Below are 22,028 nucleotides of genomic sequence, written 5' to 3'. Positions count from 1 at the left end.
GTGCACCAGCGAGTCCTGGCAGTTGTGACCTTTAGGAGAGGGAACTGGGATTTACAGATGACAAGATTCATTGCAAGCACATCACACCACACTGAACTGCTGGTTTCCAGGCTCACTAAGATTTACTGGGATACCCCAGCCCATACACCAATATTCCAGCACCCACAGGAAGGGAAGATCTGCCAACAAATATCCCAGCCTGCAATTTTCACCAGTAATTCCTGAGACCTATCATGTTAACCCATTTTATGTAAACTTGTAATATTTTTCCTCATGGGACCTATTAGCATTACACATTGCAAATCTAATATTAAGGCTTTTTCCTTGCACACAGACATAGCAGAAGTATGAAAATGAGGCAGAAATGGACCACCTGATACTAAAGTCCAGTGCAATTAGGAATTTCTGGAAAGGAAAATTAATTTAAGCACTAATCCAAGAAATTGCTTTTTTGCTGTTTCCTTTTGAAGGCACTTACCCAACTCACATGTCCACATCTCTTATAATTCTCCTTTCTGCATAAAACTTAAAAATAAATCCTGGAGGCATCGCATCCCATCTGTGAGTTGAGACATCAGTTTTCACCATACACCTAAAGTCCATTTGTGCACCTCCAGGTGTACACAGAAAAGCAAGTCCTCATTTAGGGATTAGTTATTACCTGCACATAGACATACAGGATGCTGATTGACTTCTGCAATCAATATGGACAATAAATTAGGGCTGGGCTGGATAAGCAATGTAACACATTGAACTAGACTTCTCTGAGGCAGTTTGAGAACTTTATCTGTCCCCATTTCATTTTGAAAGCTGTTGTTCTGGCTCTCCCAGCTTTATCTCTTTATCTCCTAGCTTTATTTATTTTCTGGGACTTGGAGATGGAGACATGCTTCAATTCTGGGGATTTTTTTTTAATTTTTTTTGTTTTTGTCCCACAAAATACTGTGTTTTTCTTGACATGTGTGGACATGATGGAAAGAAGATAGAGTACAAAAGAGAAATTTCCCCTTTCTGCCTGCCCTCAAATCCCCTTTCTTGTTCCTAAACACAAAGCAGTCGGACAATTCCACCTGAGCCAATCCATTGTGCTGCTGTTCCTCTGTGTTTACCATGTATTTGCTGCAGAAAACTCTGGGCACTGGCTCCTGACACCCACAGAGGTTAACTGGGAAGCCTTCCTTGCTTGCCTGTACACAGAATGTTTTTCCAGAGAATCCCTCACTGACTGTGCTCTTTGATCCAATAGGAAGTTCTTCACACATTTCCTGAGTAGAGAGAAAACCCTTTTCAGTAAAAAAAAAAAGAGATTATTTAAGTTTCAGTAGTGCAGTACCACAGCAAAAAGTTTTTTTGCCTTCATAATATATCACTCTAATGTTTTATTTACAGCAGAATTTGTTCCAGAGACTAGTGACTAAAATATGCTGTAGGCTAAGGTCATAAATTTTCAGATCTCATCCAATGAGTTTTAAGATGTTAAGTACATTAAAATTTTAATTGAAAAGTAACTCAACTGCAGTGTCATAACTTGAAAAGCCCAGAAACCTTACCAAGTCCAGCTTGCATTCACTTATACTAAAACCAGAGCACTGCCTATTTCTATATATATCTGAATTTGCCTCCAGCTACTCTCAGACTTCTCTTTTCTTCCAGTTAAGTAAATTCCCTCCCACATTCAAACCTGAAAGAAGTCCCAGAGCAGCATGTAGCCCCTGAACTCCCAGGGCCACAGGCCTCCCACTGCCTTTAATACTTTTTGCATCAGATCCTGGAAGGGCCTATGTTGATGGATAACTTCATTTGTCACAGAGTGGCCCATAGGCCTCTAGAACCAAAGCTCTATTAAACAAACAAAAGGACCCCCACAATTTAATTTTCACATTCATAGGGGATTCATATGTACTTTTTTAAAATCCAATTTATATCACTTTGAATACTGAGTAAATATACATGTAACAATAACCTACACTGGCTTTTAATCAGCAAAATATTTAATAAGCATGGTCCTAGGTTTGTCCAAGAAGCCTGAAACTGTTTTAATGAATCAAATCTAGAGTGAATCTGAGCCAAACTTTATTCAAGGATTTACCATAGTGATAATCTTTGGGTATATAAGAAGTAGAAAAAGCTTTTGTTACCTTTAACTGATATTTGCCTGTAAAAATATTCTGGCAATGCCATGGCCCTCAGCTCTAGAAGAGTGAGGAAACATTCCTGTAACAACACTTCCAGAATGGAATGACTAATGCTCAGCATTTACTAATTCCCACCATTTAATAAACAATGGGTAACACTTAACCCTGATTTGAATGCACAACAGAAAAATCTCATGGGAGCCCTAGTCTGATTCTATTCATCGAGGAGCAGAATCTGCTCCCCTTAGAGATGGGTTTGTTCCTTGATGTGTCTCTCTGACTACAGGTGGCCAGGAATAGTCTCTGCACTAACTGTGCTGTGCTGTTTGCACTCAGGCACAAAAATAACACTGCTCAGTCCAAGCCAGCATACAGCTCATTTATATTTTACCTCAAATCAGCCCCGTGAAAACAAAAGAAAGCTGTTCTCCCAACCTCCTCCACCTCCCTTTGTCTTGTTCCAGGAGATCAATTGGCAAGTAGGGGTTGCTACAAATATAGACCACAGCACAACCTGATTTCCTCCCCTCCACAGTAACTCAGAAAAAACAAAAAGCTATGGCCCACAAAGGCCTTATTAATTTCCTTTATTGACTGAAACGTAAGACACGAGGCGCCTCACAGCCCCTGAGCCACACAACAAAATAAGTGCAGTGAAAAACACTAAGTAATGAAACAAAAGGAATTATGAAAAGTCAAGCTAAGGATCAATATGCTGCTTTGCTGAAAGACTGTGCTCAGCTTTAAAAACAGAGTTGTTTGTGCTGAATGTTTGATTAGCTATAGATCTCTAAAGAAGGATTCCAGACCATCTGGAGTCTATTCTGTGAGTTGATCTGGAAACCTCTAGCTCAAAAATAGTCCCTGTGCGAAGGCACAGACATACAAACCACAACCTCATCACCAAGTTTCTGGAATACATTTTAGATAAAAAGATGCCATCTTTATCTCCTGGGAAACCTGAGATGAAAAATAAAAGAATGCAAATACCAAAGTATTGGAAACAGTTGGAGAAGCAAGGCACCATTTCTTAAAGGACCAACAAGAGGAAGGGTAATACCAAAAATCCTGATGAGAAGCTTTAGCTTCTGAACATTAAAAACATGCAAATTATTCAACAATGCCAGATAATCACCCAGATGATAAATATACATCTGCTGAGCTTTTACAAGGAGCTTAAAACAAAACTTACAATGTAGCAGAGGAACAGAAGCCCCCATTGCACTGGGAGGAGAGGGAAATTGGAGCATCACACAAACACTGAACAAAAGGTGCCTTAAAATAGAACTTGGAGTGATGCCATAGTTAATAGCTATAAATACAGAACATGCTGGTGTGTTAAACATGGTTTTTAAATACAGCTTTAACTGAATGGAAAAGAAAGGCAAGTCTTGACAAAGATTTTGCTCATCATCAGCAGTACAAAGAAAACTGAAATAATTCTCAACAGCGACTAGTGAAAGACTTTTCTTTTTATATTTAAATCAGATTGGATCAGACTAAAGACTTCCTCCCCATTTCTACACCAAGAATAGAAAAATTAGCAGTGTGTCTTAGAATGAGAAGCCTGCCTATGTACAACACTTGAATTACAGTCAAGTAGTGCAGCATCTCCAAGGGCCAACAGCAAATAATGTTCTGGAGGTGGTAGAAGAGGTCCTTACTTAGCAGCATGTGCAAGAGGTCTTTGCCTCTAAGAATCAGGGTAAACCTTTCCAGAGTGCATTTCCTGGTTTTGAATAAGATGGCATCCTGGGAAGCTAAAGAATAGAACTGGAAGTAGAATTTGGTTCATTTTGACATGGGGAAGGGTTTCCAGAAAGAGTTAATGAAAAAGAAAAGCTATTAAATATGAACTGCCTGAGTATTAAAAAAAAAAAGCAACAAGATGCAGTCTTATGGAGGTCATAAGTGTGTCTCCAGCCCGGCCATGACTGAGTAATACAATCAGGCAGGGTCTCACCAAAGGGACTTCCAGGAAAACTTTCCACCCTCTCCATCCCATCCAGCACAGCCTGTGCTCACAGCAGAGGATCCAGATGTGGGGACGTGATAAAACCCTGCACGTGGCCAGAATGGAATAAGCTACGTGAAGATTTATCAAGTCTCTGAGGGTATTCTGCACTTCTCAAATTGGCTTAAAATAACAGTGAGACAGCTCCTCAGGGGTGTTTTGCAAAAGCAAAAGGTTTAACAAATGAAAAATAACAAACAACATAGAAACAAAAGAAAAAGCCAAGCACAGATGTCAGAGAAGCCCCTGACACCTTGCTACAACACCCCAGAAAAGCCCAGAGCACCACTGTGCTTGTCCTTAAGGGCTGAATAACCCAGGATGGGATCTATTGGCAAACTGCCACCAGAAACAGCTACAGGTTTTGAGAAACATTTCCAAGGCCCAACCAGTACCTCTGTACTGGCCCTGGGCCAATTGCCATGAGAAGGGCATGGAAAATTCTAGATTAACTTCCTAATATGTCTAAAGGTAAACCAAAACTTTTTTTCCTTATACAGAAACACCTGCTCTGTGTGAGAGTGCTTTAGGGATGGACTTTCTACTACAGGGATGAATTTTTCCATTCAGACAGGGACTCAAGCTGGCTCTGCACATGGTGACAGAGTATGTCAAGCATGAAACACATTTCCCTATAACCCAGGTGTGTTGTAGTATTTGTGGTATTTGAAGCTCTTCGAGAACTGGGAGATCTGCTTCTAGTGAAATCTCAAACAAAAATGTCAGGAAAACAAAAAGAAACCTATGGAAAAAAATGGAGTCTTGCCTTCTTTACTCACTTTTGAATCTTGGAAGAGATGGGTTGATGATTTTAGAATTTATGGATCTATCTATACATATTATTACTATTTTAGCAAGCTAAATTGATATAATCATATGGCTTAAAGATAAAGTGACACTAGCAAAATCTGCTGAGACAGTAAAATAGAAAACCCTTGAACATTTATTGCAGAGTGATCCCAGACATTTTCTCCAGCCACATAATTTTTTTGTATAAACATTTTTTATAGATTTCCTGTGCTTACAATGGATCTGCTTTTGAAAAACTTTAACCTCTGCAAATACATGTTCTGTTCAGAAAGAAAGAAAAATGGAGACCAAAGCTCATCACCCAAGTAACAGAAATGTGAAATGTAGATGCAGAAGTGTGTGAGACAAAGAAAACTCTTTCACTTGTTCACCCTCCTCTCCCTTGTTTGCTTTCTCATTATACAAACAAGCAAAGACACTGTGACAAAACCAGCAACTGGGAACAATTTCCAAATACTCCATGCTCAGGAAAAATCACTTGACAGAGACCAGGCATAGGATATTTACTTTCTATTTCTACCAGGTGAAACTGAGCTTCCACTTAAAACTGTGTCTGTGTTTAGGAAGCTGGAGTGAAAAGATTCCTGCTTTAAAACGATGGATGAAATTTACTGCTGCCACTTGTGAATTTAAGTACTTAAAATCGTCCATTAGGTGTATTTGAGCCCACTAAAATATCCACAGCCTTCATTAGGTTCTGTTAAATCTTATGTATTTGCAAAAGCATCTCTGTGGCTTCTGCAGCCCCGAGATGCACTGGGAGAGGGCAGCAACTCTCCCATGATCTAAGCTCAAACTCCTCTTTTCTGTATTAAAAATAATGGACAGGCGGCCAGAAAACACAGATATTATACTGCCATAGTTTCCAGTGATGTAAACCACAAGGACAAAGCTCTGAGAACATCCTCACAGCTGAGAGCATCTTGGTACTCGTGTGATAAACTCTGAGGCGCATCAGCAATGCTAAACTGCAAGGGGTTCCAGGTTCCTCTGCAGGACAGGGAGGATGGAACTCCTTACACACAATGGGAGAGCCTCAAAGAAACCAGATTGTTTGAATCTGAGCATTAAAAAAGAACATAGAGCTTTTCCAAGAGCATGGGCTTGGGGGAAGAAGCTGCTCCTTTGGAGGGAGTGAGAAGCTGCTCACTTTGGCTGCAAATATCCTGCAAACAAAGGTGTTTTTATTAAAAATGAAATGACAGTAGTTCTGTGCAATTATGCCCACACACAGCAGGTGGTCAAGGCATCTGTACTGGTTTAAGCCTGGCTCCAGGATTCTAACAGGTTCCCTTGATGGATGTGCAGCCTCCTCTCTCCTTTGGCAGGCTAATTTCATCACTCCCACCAAAGGTCTCACTCAGCACTTATGGACGTGCCACGACTTGACAGCTCTACAATTTGCTCTCCCTAACAACAAAACAAAAGGCATTTATGTCCCATTATCCTCACCAAAGCCTGCCCTGGCCTAAGATTGTAGGAGAATTGAAAATCCTATTTTGCTGCAGAAGAGCAAACTCAAAACTGACTATTTTTTCCTTCATTTAAAAGGATCTTGGTGCTTGCCTTAAGGATCACTTCCCTTCTGTAAAGGCAGCTGATGCAGAGCAGCATTAATGACTGCTACAGTGCCTTTCCTCACAGCCACCTCACCTCTGGTTCTCCCTGAAAAACAGCCCAAGTCCTGAGTGGGACCTTCACAACTAAACAGCTGCAGCAGAGAAAACCAGACCAAGTTCTTGGCACATTGTGGTGATGTGGCTCCCAGTGCCAGGGGAGCAGCTCTCATTTCCATCAGCAGAAAACTCACTCCTGTGCTTTTAGCCAGAGGATAGCTCCAGGATTGTGGGTTCAATGAACTAAAGAATTCCAACAGTACTTCTGGTTCGTTCTGTACTGAGAAGGACTTGATCATTCTAGACTATTTCTTTGCTGTGCAGCACTCCAGGCTGTACACCCTCAATCTGGTTCCTAGGACTGCACCAGAATAGAATCAAATTGTTTAAATTCCTGTTTCTTAGTGAAGGATCTCAGTTTTCAGGGAAAAAAAATCCCAACTGATTTCTCAGTTTTCAGGGAAAAAAAATAGGATCTGGGATCTTAGAACCATTGCCCAAAAGGTGTTGAAAAATTTAATATTATAATATTTTAATATTTAATAAAGGACTTTAATAATTTAAATTTTAATGATTTAATAATTCTAAGTCATTCCGGCAGGAGATATTTTCCCAAATCCACTATTCACCTGGATCCCTGAGGCAAAGGTGCATTTCTGTTTACAGTTTAACAGCAGGTGATGAATAATCTCCCTCTTCACTCATTAGGTTCACTGTATTTCAAAATAAATTAAAATGGAACTGTGAGAATCTATCAGTCTTAGAAACAAGTTTTTTCCTGTTTCAATGACAGGTAGATGAAAAGTGCATTTATCCTGGGAAAACTTTTGCCACTCTTGTTTAATCTTAGCACTCTCTCAATACACCATTTTTCCTTAAGATATGATCCAAACCCTACTAAACTTAATAGAAGAGGTTTTCATTGACCTCAGCAAGCTTTGAATCAGACCTGTAAATTACAGTCTGACCCCTTTCACAGAATTTATGATCTTTACAGTCTATCACTGCAAAATTAGGACATTGTGGATTCTGTGCTTTATGCATCTTAAAATAACTGCCAACAGATAGTGCAAATGATGCTGTTCATCCTTGAACCCTGGTTATTTGTCTAATTTTACTCCAGCTGACCCCTTGACCCTGACCAAACTTCCTTCATCACAGCAGTTCTAGGCCACCTGTCTTGCTGTCAGGTTAGGAAGGCTCAGGCATGAGAGAAAAAGAGGAACTGCTTGGCCATCTGATCTCATATTAATAATTTAAAGGAGAGTTTTAGCAAGTTTTTGTTATACCGTATGAAAGGAAGCATAAGATGAATGGTCAGCAGCAGTCATCTTTGACTATTATAATATGGAGCATCTAGTTAATATTTAAATAATATACACATTCATATGCAGAGAGGAAAAAAAAGGTTGAAGTGGAACTGATGCCCTCCAGGATAGGGGACATCCCAGTGCACTCACATGACAGTGACAGCCCTTTGAGGGAAACAAGCTACCCAAACCAAATGAACCCCCCTGTGAATCACCTAGCTCAGCCTTTCCCACTTTGCAGCTTCCTCTGGCAATAAGCAAATTCCTCTTCCACCTGCACTTCCCAGCCACACTGTTCAGTGCCAAGAGAAAAGGTGTGTGACTGAAGAAACATCATGTCCTGTTTACAGGCACTCAGTGCCAGTATCTGACTCCAGAGAAGAAGAGAGGATGTTAAACCACATTCCAGTAACTCACAGGCAGCTCTACAATGGAACATCCTTACTGAATAAAAGGATTACAGCCCACTGTCACACCTGTAAAGACACACAGTGTTGGGACCATAACTCAGAAAGAGGTGTTCTGATTTAACAGCACTTTAGACACTCTCTTTGGAGGCCTAAGTGAATCCACAAACAGTGAGGCAGTGAGGAGCCAAGGGTAGCAAAGTCCTGTAAGCATTTCTGCAGCTACAGGGGCTGGAACAGCAGCAGGAAGCCTTGATGTCACCCATATATCCCCAGACAGGTTTGTAGCACTCTCATTCAACCACACCTTTCACCATTAATATCATGTCATTCTTGGGGGAAAATGTAGACAGAACCAAAAACCTTTTCAAAAGGCACAGCTACTGGAAGAGACAAAGAATAGTTAGGTATTTCTTATTTGAGAAGTTACTTGAGTGGTATATTTAATCAATCATTCTATAGGATTATGTTGTATCTGGAACATAAAATGATTCACTGGACCCCAGTTGACACAGTAAGAGAATTCAGGTTTTATTTGTATTTATTTTGCTTGCAAATTACTGACCAGTCAGGGTGACTTTGTTGTCCTTTGATACTCTGCTTTTCCACAGCTGCAGAGATTCTCACTGTTCTGAGCTTCAGTGTTTCCATAGGGTTGCCCTGAGTTTCTCTACTGGAGGCTCCCTTTTGGTGCCTCTAGTTTTTCCACAATGTTTCCTAACAAATAGATCTGATTTTCATTAAGGGAGGTAAAGAAACAGCCCACATGCTCTGTAGCCACACAGGTCTGTGGTCAAATCTTGTGTCAGAGAAACCCAGTGGAAATAAAACCTGTAAGCATTTGAGCTCATGTTGAGTAGCACAAACCCAGAGTTATCCAGAGGGAACGAAACACTCTGGGTTCACAGGGGTTTGTGCTGCAGTTTGATTCTCCTGCAGCTCCCTCAGGTAAAAAATACACATTTACTAAAAAAACTCCAGCGGTACCCTGGATGAATCTTCTTTCAAACATGATTTATTATGGCTACTCTTTTGTAAGGCTTTAGTCAAGATACTGGAAAGTGACCTAGAAGCTGATGCACCTGTTTAGCAGCTGAATAACTTGTGGTTAATTACAAATATATATGACTAACACAAGCACTGTGATAAACTGATGTGCTGTTGGAATTCACACAGAAGTAATTACTTAGAGCTTTCCTAGAAGTAGAACAAGAGCAGAATGATCACATTGAAAATAAATGTAGCCAAGTTTTCTAGGCAGTCCTGACAGCTGTCTACTAGTGGGGATTTACTGCAATGCATGCATGGAATTAATCCATAATTTAACATTTATGCTGGTTTACATCTGTTTACAAGTCCTACTTCCTATTTGATTGAGTAGCACGACCCTTTCCTCACATCAGCCAGGGATATCATTATTAACTGATAACAACCTCAATTTGCAAATTACTTAAATCTAATGGGGCTTTATTTCATTACCATACCAGCTGTAATTCCAAGTCAACATTCATTACTGACATAGTTCCATTTTAATGCAGACAGCTATGCATTGCTGAGAAGTTATTTACAGTATCCTAAATATTTTACTATGAAAGAAATGTGCCCTTTTGCCTAGGAAAAAGGTAAGAAAAAAACCAACACCATTCTGTATTATGTAAAGAAATGAAAAGCTGAATTCAGGACTTCCTTGCCTACAATGATGTAGAACATACAATTAAAGAGCTATGTGTCCAGATGAAGCTCTATACAGCAAGGAGGTACTATTTCACTTACATATCTGCTTCCTCACCACATCAACAGCATACTTATTCAAAATCTGTTCTTTTTTTTCCCACTTTCAAGCCCTAAAGAGTCAATTACTGCAGCATGTTGTTAATTCATTTCCAGCCTGTGCCACGCAAACATCTGAGTCAGAATTCATTTTTTCCACAGTGCCATGGAATGACCAGGCAACAGGAGCACAGCACATCCTCCCACGGATCTGTCACAAACTCAGTGCTTCTCAAGGCCAAGTGACACAATATCCTGTGTAAGGAGCAGAAGAGCATATGAATTGTTCTTGCGTCTGTAAGGACAGCAGAAAATCCACCCACAATAAACCCAAACTGAACAGCTCTATGAAGTTCACTATTATTTGCAACTCCACTACATTAACAGACTGGGTGTCCAGCCAGTCTGGACAGCTGCCTTCAGGACTAACTTCCACATTTCTCTCAGGGATTAAAGTTGGTGCCTTAACCCAGACTCTGACACGTGTTCAGCTCTTTTCCAAATTGGATTTTTGTCTGTCAGCCTGACTCCAGTCCTAGAACAGATCAACATTATAGTTCATAGCTTCCACTTTTTTTCTTCTTCCTTGCACAGACAGCTCCTGTTTTCCACCTTTAATTGCATCTTTGTGGATTAATGCTCTCCAGCTCACATCCTGGTTCCTCCCTCCAACAACAGAAGATCAAACCTTATCTGCTTAGTCTCCCACCTAAAAGAGTTATCTGATAGCAAGAAGGCAGCAAATATAAATACAATGTGCATAATCTAGCAGGCCCTTTTTCAAAAATTCTTTTAAATAAGTAAAGCAAGTGAAGTGGCAGAAGTTTTTCTTACATGGGTTCACTCACTGCCCATGAACTATTAGAAAGTAACCCTTGCAATTTACTTTGAAAGAACCTTGGCAAACACTCAGGAACACTCAAAAATCTCATGGAATGCCAGAGTCTCTTTTCCATTTCCTGTATTTGGTACATTTCACACCTTCCAGAGGATGTTTATTTGAGCATAAGACATCACCTCAAACTGCTTTATCAGGAGCCAACCATTCAGAGACTGGGACTTTAGTCCCAGAACTCTGCTACCAACAAAGTATAAGCCAGGAATTCTGAACTCAATAATTCACTCAGTAACAGTGTTAACTTCAGCAAATGCACAAACCCACCAGACTCCAGAGGGGAATTGTTTGCAACTCACCATGGTAACAGTGCACCAAGGCCAGCTATCAAAATTCACCCCTCTCCACTAAATGATTTCTCCTGCAGGAATAAACAGAGTTTCAACAACCCTTTCCCCAGCCCCATTTTGGTTCTAATACAGATATCATTATCACACTTTGGAAATTATGTTTAGGTAATTTGTGGTATTTTGTTGTCAGGGTTTTTTTTTTTTTTTTTTTTTTTTTTTTTTTTTTTTTTTTTTTTTTTTTTGGGGGGTGGGAGGATTTTTGTTTGGTTGATTTTGTTTTCATGAGTTTTTTTTGTTTGTTGCTTCGGGTTTTTTAATATTTTTTTTCAAAATTTAAATTTTTATTTCTGTATCTAGCCAAAAGACTGAAGAGCTCTTTGTGCAGCCCCTCCACAGATCAGGAACAGACCAAGCCTGCTCCCATTAATGCCAGTAGAAGCCTCACAACTGGCTTCCAGGGGGGAAGAGCAGTTTGTTGTTAACTACAGTAATATTTGTTTCACCTTCACCCATCTTAACCTCTTAAAAGGTTTATATTTATGGGCAGCAGTGCCTGCTCTTCTCACAGGCGTTTTGCAAATGCATAGCATTAACCTGTCATTTGATTTTCCACTCGAGCTGGTGGTACACAGAGGCAAAGAGCAGCACTAAGGTGTGTTGGTAATGACACCCCCAGATAAATCCATATGTATTTTTCATTGCAGTCTGACTCTTACAGCTCAGGCTTTTATTTTCCCCACAAAAGGTGATTTGCATCTATTGGCCTCCTTCCAGATGGTGACCAGGAAGTGCCCAGGGAGGCTCACACAGGACACCCTCAGCATTCCAATGGCCTCAACATGGCTTTTGGGTTTATGGCCAAAGCCTCCCATTAGCACACAGCTCTCTTGTAATACAACTGTAAGTGTAATTATGTGAGACAAAGGCCATCCTTCAGCAAGGACAGCTGCACAGCTTTAGCACATTATTCTTACCTGCTTCAGAGTATGATTTTTAGGTTCATTTTGCTTGAAATAGGGAGCAAGGAAAACATCTGCGTTCCATCACAGTGTGCACTACACATCTGCTATGCATTTTTCTGAGCCTTCCTGCTCTGAATCCTCGTATTATCTCCCAGCTTTACCTTATACTTTTGATGTAGTCATTTATTACAAAAGCATTTCTACACTATCCCATTTCTTTCTAATGTATCACAGATAAAAGCAATAAACAGCTTCGAGAATTGAATCCTTTTCTGCATCTATACAGAGATTGCTGGAAGCTGCACGTTCAAAATGAATTGCAGTGATGCAAACATGCTTAAAGTAACAATCTCTTCATTCTTGTGTATGGGTTTTGGTAGGTAAGTCAAATAAAACAACTTCTCTGTTTTGCCAGGGGAATGGCTGAGAAACATTTGATTCTTTCCTGCCTATAATGCAGGCCTTCTGATGGCACTGGGAGGGAGCAACTTCCGTCTCCCTGTGCTCTCTCTGAGGTGGGCTGTGGTGCTGCTTTATCCTTCCACCACTTCAGCAGGTATTCCACACTGATTTCTGCTGTCTGTGCTCTCACACCCCTCATCTGTGCACTCCCACAGGACCCAGGAATTTGATCCCAAACTTCTGACAATGCAGGTTTTAGTTCATGGAACTGCTTCACATATAAATAGACTCTTCTCCTTAGGCTGCTCATTGATTCCTCGGGTCCAGGTGATGCCTTAAGTTTTAGCTTTCATGTATTTTACATTCTGTGCTGCCCAGGGGTGCAGTTCTGAGTCTCATATTCAGTGCCAGTAATCTCCCTTCACAGAGCAGGGAGACAAAACAAATCCTTTTCCTGATGAAGACCAAGGACAACTTTCAGGTCCAAAAGCACAAACAAGGGTGGCTGAAGGGAGGAACAAGAAGGATGGGACCTCACAACCTGAAGCTGTAACTGGACAATCAAACCCCACTATGCAAATGGACCAAAACTTATAAATGTGTGAGACCTTGTAACCGTTTGTCCCTTTTGTGACCATTCTTAGTCCACCGTGGGTGTAGCCTTGGTCAAGCTCTTGTCCTGCCCAAGGTGTATCCTGGAGGCCTTTCCCTACTTTATTCTCCATCTCTGTCCAGTCTCTGTTTCAGAGACTGCCTTCTGTTTCAGGTCAGCCTTCCCAAGGCATCACTGGGTATCCCTGGCTCCTTTATCCCCTGCTGGTGCCCTCCAATGGATCTGACTCACCTAATAGGTTTGTGATTTAATAGTTTCCTCTTGCAAATGCATCAGTGCCCAGCAGTACCCTGTGTACATATATTTCACATTAAGATGGCCCCTCTGGGCCACTTCCCTGCTCACCAGTGACAGCAGTTATCCCCTCACTCTGCCATAAGTCACATTTTGAGTTCCCTCCCTACATCTGACAGTTCTTTAAGAGAGGAGCTTCCCAATCCTCACATTCCAGGCACCCCTTCCAACAGCAATTACTGTGACTTAATTACACAGAAATCAATTAGACCTCATCTGCAACACAGGTTCTTCCTACTCATTTTGTCCTGTGTCCTCAGCCTGGAAACATATCAATGTTGATTGTTTTTAGTGAACAACTCATTAAAGTCCCCAACACCTCACATCTCAAAAATTAACTCTGTACTGACACAGACCATTAACGAATGAATAGGACTTCAAGAGTCACACAAACTCTGTTTTAACTGATGAGCCATCCTTATCAATTATGTAATGTTCACACATCACAACAGAAGCAGATTTCATAAGTAAATAATATTCAAGTAGCTCAAAGCCTTCACACTTGCATAACAATCTTTGCTTTCTAAGTCACCATGTAAAGGTATTTGAAAGAGTACGAGTGCTCTGATTTTGTTGAAAAATAAGTGTTAGAATTATTAAATTTTTCAACACCTTTTGGGCAATGGTTCTAAGATCACAGATCCTCTTTTTCTTTTTCTTTTTTTTCCCTGAAAACTCTAGAGCCTTCACTAAGAAATAGGAATTTAAACGGTTTGATTCTATTCCTGGTGCAGTCCTAGGAACCAGATTGAGGGTGTACAGCCTGGAGTGCTGCATTGCAAAGAAATAGTCTGAAATTATCGAGTTTTCAAAGCAAGATTTTAAATGCATTCAGGGTTAAAGCACAATATTGATTTTCTGCTTGTGTGATTGTAGCAGAGACATTTCCTAGAAGAATAGGGGTGTAAATGATGGGAGGGGACTGCCTTGGTCACCCTGGAGTCCTAAACTATGTAGTATTTGTTAAATTAAAATACAGAACAACACCCATTCTATCCATACATACACACACCACAGCTGAAATACACTTGTAGCCTGTAATGTACATCTTCAGTATAAGAGATAAAAATCCCTTCAGACACCCCACAGAAATACAGAACAAATACATGTAGCAGCATTATAGGTCTCACACTGCCAGGGAGCCGCAGTGAAACAGTTGAACTAAGCCCAGGAAATGAACTTTACTCCATAAAACAGAAGAGCATGGAAAAATAAAGATCCCAACAGCCTCTGCCAGTGTAAACAAGGCTGAGAGGGTGGGAGAGAAGAGAATTCCTTACTCCCCTCAAATCCGGCAACTGCACAGCAGATGGCATTGCCAAGCATGGCTGGAAAACATAAACAGGATCATTAAGATTTCTCATAGGAATAACAGTATGCCATGTTCAGACTCTCATCTTTAGTTCCTAGCAAAGAAACAAACAAACAAACCCAACAAATGTAATGATGAAAAAAAAAAAATGCAGAGGAAAGAAGACATGGGAAAAAAAATTTATTCAATCCTTCAGGTAATTAGCGGCAATCCTCAAACTAAGATAACTGATTAAAACTAAAAGTCTAACAACTCTTCCTAATCCATTTAAATATTCCAGAACCTTCTAGGGAGTCATGTAACTCCTTCCTTGAATTTGTCAGGATCTGTTTTCAAACCCTGTGCTCTTTAGCCTTTTGCTCTACTTCAAAGTAAATTTCCTAACATCAGTTGTCCTGTTTACAAGTTCAGTTGCAGAGGTGAACTAGCCATGAAAACACTGGACAGAGCACAGAATCCCAGCTCTGTTATCCTTACTAATGGCTTAGTTTAAGGACATTCAATAGCAGAGAATAGTGGAAATCTATAAACTTTATTATCACCGTTTTTCAAATTAACAAGAGGCATTTCATTACGATCAGGATTTCACACATGGCTTCCAAACACAAGGTGACAGGACTAAAAATGTTATCAGGAAAAATACTCTAAAAGGCACCTCAGAAAGCACAGAATGTTATATAGGGAATACATGTAAGAGTGCAACAAAACTCCCTCCTTCCTCCTTAAGAATCTCACTGGTTGCCTTTTTCAGACATCACTCCAACCCAAATAACCCCAAACTTTTCCATCATTTCTTCCCCAGCAGGCCAGCCAGACACAGCAATCAGCCTGACTTCTTCCCCTGAAGAGGTCAGTCTTATCTTAGTTTCTCATCCCCATTGTTTTATGCTAGCTTTACCCCCAGCTGTAGCGTTGCTTCTCATTTCCTGTTCCCTAAATAAAGAGAAAATTAGGTTCTCAGTGCACATCCCAAGTCCTATCTTCTTTCTTTCCTGCCAAAAATAACTCATTTCAGCGAGCTCGCTGGAATCATCACACTGCTCAGATTTAGCAAGGCTGTTTTTGTAGCCTGTTTTGTAGCCTGGACACAATATATTTAATGGTGTCCCATCTGCAGCTGGTCTGAACCAAACCAGAAATACTCACACAATCTTTGTTAAGCTACAATCTCCACAGTTAGAAACATAAACTCTGTAATACAAGTGGCATTTCCTTCAAAGCCCCTTCCTTGCTCATTCCAAATGCTTAACACACCCCGTCTCACTCAGCTAAAGTTAGACAACAAGATTTGCAAAAAACAAGATTTGTTATGAAAGCAGAATGCAGTCTACAAAGTATTTGAAACAAATTTAAAATAAATAAGTTGAATTTTTGGTTCTACCACAGCACTTCTGGTTAGTTTGAAGGTGTATTTCACCTGCAGAGGAACAAATCAGAACATAATTCAGTGCCACTGAGCAGCACATTTCAGACCTGAACTAACACAGAAAACACATGGAAACTATCTTCAGAAGCACCGAATGGTTAAAAACCACTACTTAGTATTCCATATAAATATCAGGTGCCTTCTGTCAGGACCCTGCTAGTAAATCTTAACTCAGTATGTCAGCATTAAGACAGAATTTCAGGTTATTCTATTGCAAAAGGTATTGGGGATTCTCTCAAGCAATCCCTGAGCTAATGCCATCCACACCTTTCATCCCTGCACATTACTCAGTCAAGAGAAATCATAAATGTGCTGCAGTCTCCTTACACCCATCCATTTTTTAGCAAGGGATCAGCATGTCATAAAGATTGTCACAAGCCTCCACTGTGCCATGCACCTAAAGCTCTGCAGTAACACCTTTCAAAACTGTCAGGGCACTTTGGAAGTGAGAGGTACCTGCTCACCCTGGGAAGCTGCATTGGAAGTAATTTCAAATACTGGATATTTTGGGGAATTTTTAGCCTTTCACAAATACACAATTAAAGGCTTTAGGCTCTCAGCAGCTGTTAGTGCTTGTTTTTAAAATACAGTCAAGGCTTCTGTTTCTCAGTTGATTGTTCTTCCAATCTTACCTCAAATATTTTCCACAAAACCTGCTGCCTGCTAACTTTTGCTGCTGGCAGTGCCATCAATATACATCACTTCTACACATCTCTCTTTCTTCCCCTCTGAGACTGGAATTACAAAAGCTCTTCCTGCATGTGTGGCACAGCTCTGTGTCTTGCAGAGAAGTTTTCAGAGCCCACACCTCGTTTTGGTTTCAATAACTTTCAATAACATCTGACCATGTAAGCCTGCTGTTGATAATGGTGGAAATAGCCTTCCACACACTCAGTGCAGGACACAAACACCCTTTCCTCTTCTGGCTGCCCCTTCTGCTGCAAACACTCTGAGTCAGTTCTGCTTTTCAGCTTTTACTCTTGCACAGGGCCTTCACAAAGAAATGAAGAAACAACTGCCCCCAGAGCATTGAAGGGCCCATTCTTTGAAGTGTTAGGAATACTGTCAGGTGTTTCATCTCCATTTTGTTACCTGTGAGAAAATTCATTGCCAGTATCTTCCCCTGACAGGTATATTTATAACCCTGGATTTCTGTAAACAGCCCAGCCATTGCATCCAAATGTGCAGCTCCTATTCCTGCTCCAAGCGTGCTGGGAACCCTCCTGCAGCTCCTCACTGCAGAGCTTCCACAGAGGCCTGCATAAAAATGGAACAAAAAAATCTGCTCTTCTCCAGGGCTGTATGGAGTCCTAAACAACCCGTATGGATTAGGGGATGGTAACACTTCTCCCAGTTAAGTTTACATTTTAAAGACTGAAAGCTCCTAAATTTCCAGTCCCATATTCCCATATACTCTGTCCACTCTTTCCATTACTTGGGATTCCTGCAGATGCTCCTGTCCTAACTCAGCCTTTCTCCTGGTTTCATTTTTATCTGCAAACTCCTTTACAACTTTTAATTTACCTTCCTTTTTATTCTAAGGCCTTTCAGCTTCTTCTTCAAACTTACTATAGCTCGTAATCTGTTTTCTATTTTCACTTTCCTGCATCTTCTCCAGCTATGCAGTGGAATGCATGCACCTACAATCTCTCACCTGTCAGGCGTGATGAACTCTAAATAAATATTTAACATATCATTTTATATAAAATGTATCACTTGTAACCTTAAATGATGTCTGTTTTTACAGCTCTGATATAGCAAGGCATATGCCATAAAGGAGTTGGTCTGTTAGCAAGGCTTGGAGCTGCTGCATCAAGTAACAACTCACATTTCCTGAAAAACTCAACCACAGCCCACAAACCTCTGTTTTGCTTAATTTGTTACAAATTATTCCTGAATAAGCATTCCAAAGATCTGAGGACTTACAAAGATAATTAACTTACATACTCTTCTACCTTAACAGCTGAGCATTTTACCTTAATACCACTGCTTTGGGGCCTTATTTAACTCTATCTACAAATGGCAGAATACTACCACATTTTTTCTTAGCAATACTGTGTAAAGTATGACATTTATCAATTTATTGTGCTACTTTCCAGGCAAGTCAATATACTAGACAATGCTTGGGAGTAAGTAATATGTATTGTAGTTACCACACATACTACCACTGAAAAATTAATGTACAGCAAACAGAACAGACACTAATCTCAAAGATGCCAATATAAAATCTTTGCAAACAATAGCTTGTGTTTTTCTGGTATTCTTCAGCTTTAAGTTTATTCCACATCTGTTACAGCAGAAAGAGAAGGCAGAATCTGGCCCAAGGACTACTTTTAATAAATCCTTTCCTTTATTAGTAGAAACAATGTTATTCACCATGCACCATATGTTCCTATAATTATGTTTTTGAGCAAAAGGATTAATGACATTTTGGCCATATGTCTAGTTATCCTTCTCAGAGTCAGTTTGGGGGTTTTTGACATTTACATTATATCATGGTCAGAAACTTTAAATTAAAAGTTTGGGATTTCAGTATCTCTTATTTGCAGTAAAAGAGAAGCCAAATGCAGACCCATCCTATGATTTTGAGCAGTCCTCAGCTACTCAAAATCATTTTTATGATTTTCCAACATTCCAACGCTATGTGTGCTTGTGAAGAATCTAAAGGTGCAATGGTGCACCTTTGTCAGAATACGAACGAACAGAAATTTAAACGTTCACCTCTGTCTATCCTTGTAATTCCAACATAAATCCTTAGAGCATGGACAAGTAAAATGGGATGGGAATTTGAAACAGAACATTTCAGTGGTTTTGGGGAGAGGTAAATTTTGTAATCTGGTCATAGTAAACAGTGTTGTTGCAAATTCTCTCATTACTAAAGTGAGGTCATTGAAAAAGGAAATGCTCCTAATTTCTATGTTTCTTCTGAAAATTTCTAGTCAATCAACATGGCTTTCAAGGGTCAAGCAACTACCAAGATATTCTATGAAAATTGCATACATGGATCATAATATAAACTTAGATTAGTATTATTCTAGCAATGAAAATAAATAGGCCATATTAAAAACAAGTATAAAGCAAAAATTCAGCATTTCCTTAAACCATCTGAGATCTGTATTGTCCTTGTTACCTGCTTTTCTATTACATCCTCTGAATAACCAGAGGGAATTATGTTGCCCCTCTTCTTTTTTTTAGTGCTTTGTATTTAACATGTGTGAAAAGTACTGACTTTCAAGTGCTTAAAAATGAAATCTATTTGTTTGTGGGTCAGGTAGACACAAATGCTTTTGGAATAAACACATGATAAAAGCCACATCATGGAAGTTTTGCATTTGTCTTACAAGTGCCACTGTAAAGGTTAGAAGCACTTCCTTCCCCTGTGTCTTTCAAGTTGTGCTTTCAGCTAGCCCTGAAAAACACAGTAAAAGCCAAACCCCTTTTAAATGCTTTCTTGAGAAATAAATGGACTTAAACAGGAGTGTTAACACTTCTACATTAAGTGATATTGACCCACCAATAGGATCACTGCTGATTAAACCTGTGAGACCCACTTACAGCCAGAATTCTCATCCACTAGGAAGAGGCGAAATTAATTTCATACAGCCTAGTAAAAAAAAATAGCTTCTGACTCTTAAAAGTGTGGGTGGGATTTGAATGTGATCAATAGCACATTTCATCACCAATAACCTCAACTATTTCATTCCCTTAAGCAATCTCTCAATTTTCTGCTACAGGCCAGCCCTTGAATTATCTTCCTCTTTAAAGCAGGATGCCTTTCAATTTTCTTTGAAAGCCAGACTTGTCCTGCTGCCAGGATGAGTGAGGGAGGAGGCTCCTGGAGAATATCACAGGCTTTGTGTGACCAGGAGGATAGATCCACGCTCTCTCTCTTTTTTTTAAACCAGAAAGAGGGGGAATGATGGAGGTGCACTGACCTGCAGCAGCCAAAACAACCCCCAGTGTTTGAAGCTGCCTTTCTGAAGCTCTCCCACACTGCTGTCTGTGGTTTGCACACATATCTCACAACATCTCAGAATGATGTATGTTAGAGTGGAGACACCAGGCTCTACAAATGAAGGCATCAGGTGCATTTCTTTTGTTTCCTTACAATCTGTGCTGGGTAGGGAGGAGAGAGCAGAATTCAGCAGTCCTTATCACCCAAGGACCTGACTTCATTCTTCCAATATCATTTATATCCACGGCTTCCTTCCTTCAGCAATTTTAGAAAATGTGTTCAAAGCCACAAAAGTAAACAATGCTGATGGCAAGTTCATGTTTGGGAGGCTGTACTGTGAATTGCTGAAGATGAGGAGAACTGCACCAATAAAAATCCCTAGGTACACTAAAGAAAAAATTAAATACTCAGGTCATGCATTCCAGTTTGGTAGAGTTAAAACATATGAATTTTGATATCTCTGAACATTAATTCCAGCACCTTGAGCTGTTAGAAAGTTATACCTGCAGCCTAAACCTGCCTTAATTCTAGAAGTGCAAACAAAATGACCACCTGTCAGTAAAACCATTATCTTAAGCATGGTGGATTTTGAAAAATTGAAATAAAAGGTAAAAAGTTCTTTTGTGTGCTCAGCATAAAAACTTCCAAGGAAATGAAAATACAGGACTTAAAATATTTTTTTTAAGTATTATTGCACACCAGCCAATATTTCCTTGAAATAATAACTACCAGTTGCTACCCAGGATAGCAAAGTACATCTTCATTACTATAAGTATAAAAGAGGCATTTCTCCAGGCAGTCATGAAAAAATGCTTTTCTGACTGAAAAATGAAAATGGTTGTGCTGGTAGAATATCTGAAGAAACTTATGAAACAACCATATGAATTAGAAAGTATTATTCTTCAGCTCATAACTTATGCTGTAAAATCAAAATGGTAATAAAAAACCAAAAAAAGAATCTATATTATTGGGAAGCTCAACTTCATCCAAAAAATACAGTGAGGACTCCTGTATTTTCAAGCTTCTTATTCCTAATGGGTAAGGCCAAATTGGTGGACCTGTTTTTAGAATCAGAAACAAACTTGACCTAGTTTCTTTAGAAGTTGATCAGTGCTGCCCTGAAATAAAATAAAGGTGTTGCCCAGAGTTAACTGAAGGTCAATGCTATTAATGGTTCAAACAGCAGCTCTTTCATAATTCCTGATTATTTATATGGAGAGGGAAAAAATATTAAAAACCCCATTAAAACCCCCACTTTAATGACCTTCTGACTAAATTCAGAAAATTCTGGCTCAGACATTGACCTCAGGGAGAGCAGGATCAAGCCTTGAATCAATAAAAACACTCCGTGGACATGGAGGGAAATATGTGTGAATCTGAAAATAAATTTCTGTAAGATACTTCTGCTTAGTGCATTTGAAACAACCAAATGTTGCTGCTGAAATCTCAGGAATGCAACTAGAGTATTAACTAGAGTCACAATAATAATGACATAGTTTCAACACAATTCATAATTTTCATCATCAACACAACAGCAAGTGAATGAAACCCATCCAGCCCCATGCCTGATGCTGATGTCCAAGTTCAGGTAATACAAATGAGCACAGCTATCAGATTTCTTTCACATACTGGATAAAATGGAAATATTCAAATGTCCAGGGCCTCCTGACTGGTGCAGGTGATGTTATTCCCTGAAGTGATGCTGCCATCTTGTGAGGGAAAGGTTTAAATCCATTTTTATTTCCATTCCCAAGATGTATCCACAGTGACTGGAGATTTGAATTGCCAGGGATGGAAACTGGACATTTCTCTCCCTC

Source organism: Zosterops lateralis (genome assembly GCF_965231275.1).
Source record: "Zosterops lateralis genome assembly, chromosome: 6".
Lineage (NCBI taxonomy): Eukaryota > Metazoa > Chordata > Aves > Passeriformes > Zosteropidae > Zosterops > Zosterops lateralis.
This window is presented reverse-complemented; position numbering follows the sequence as displayed.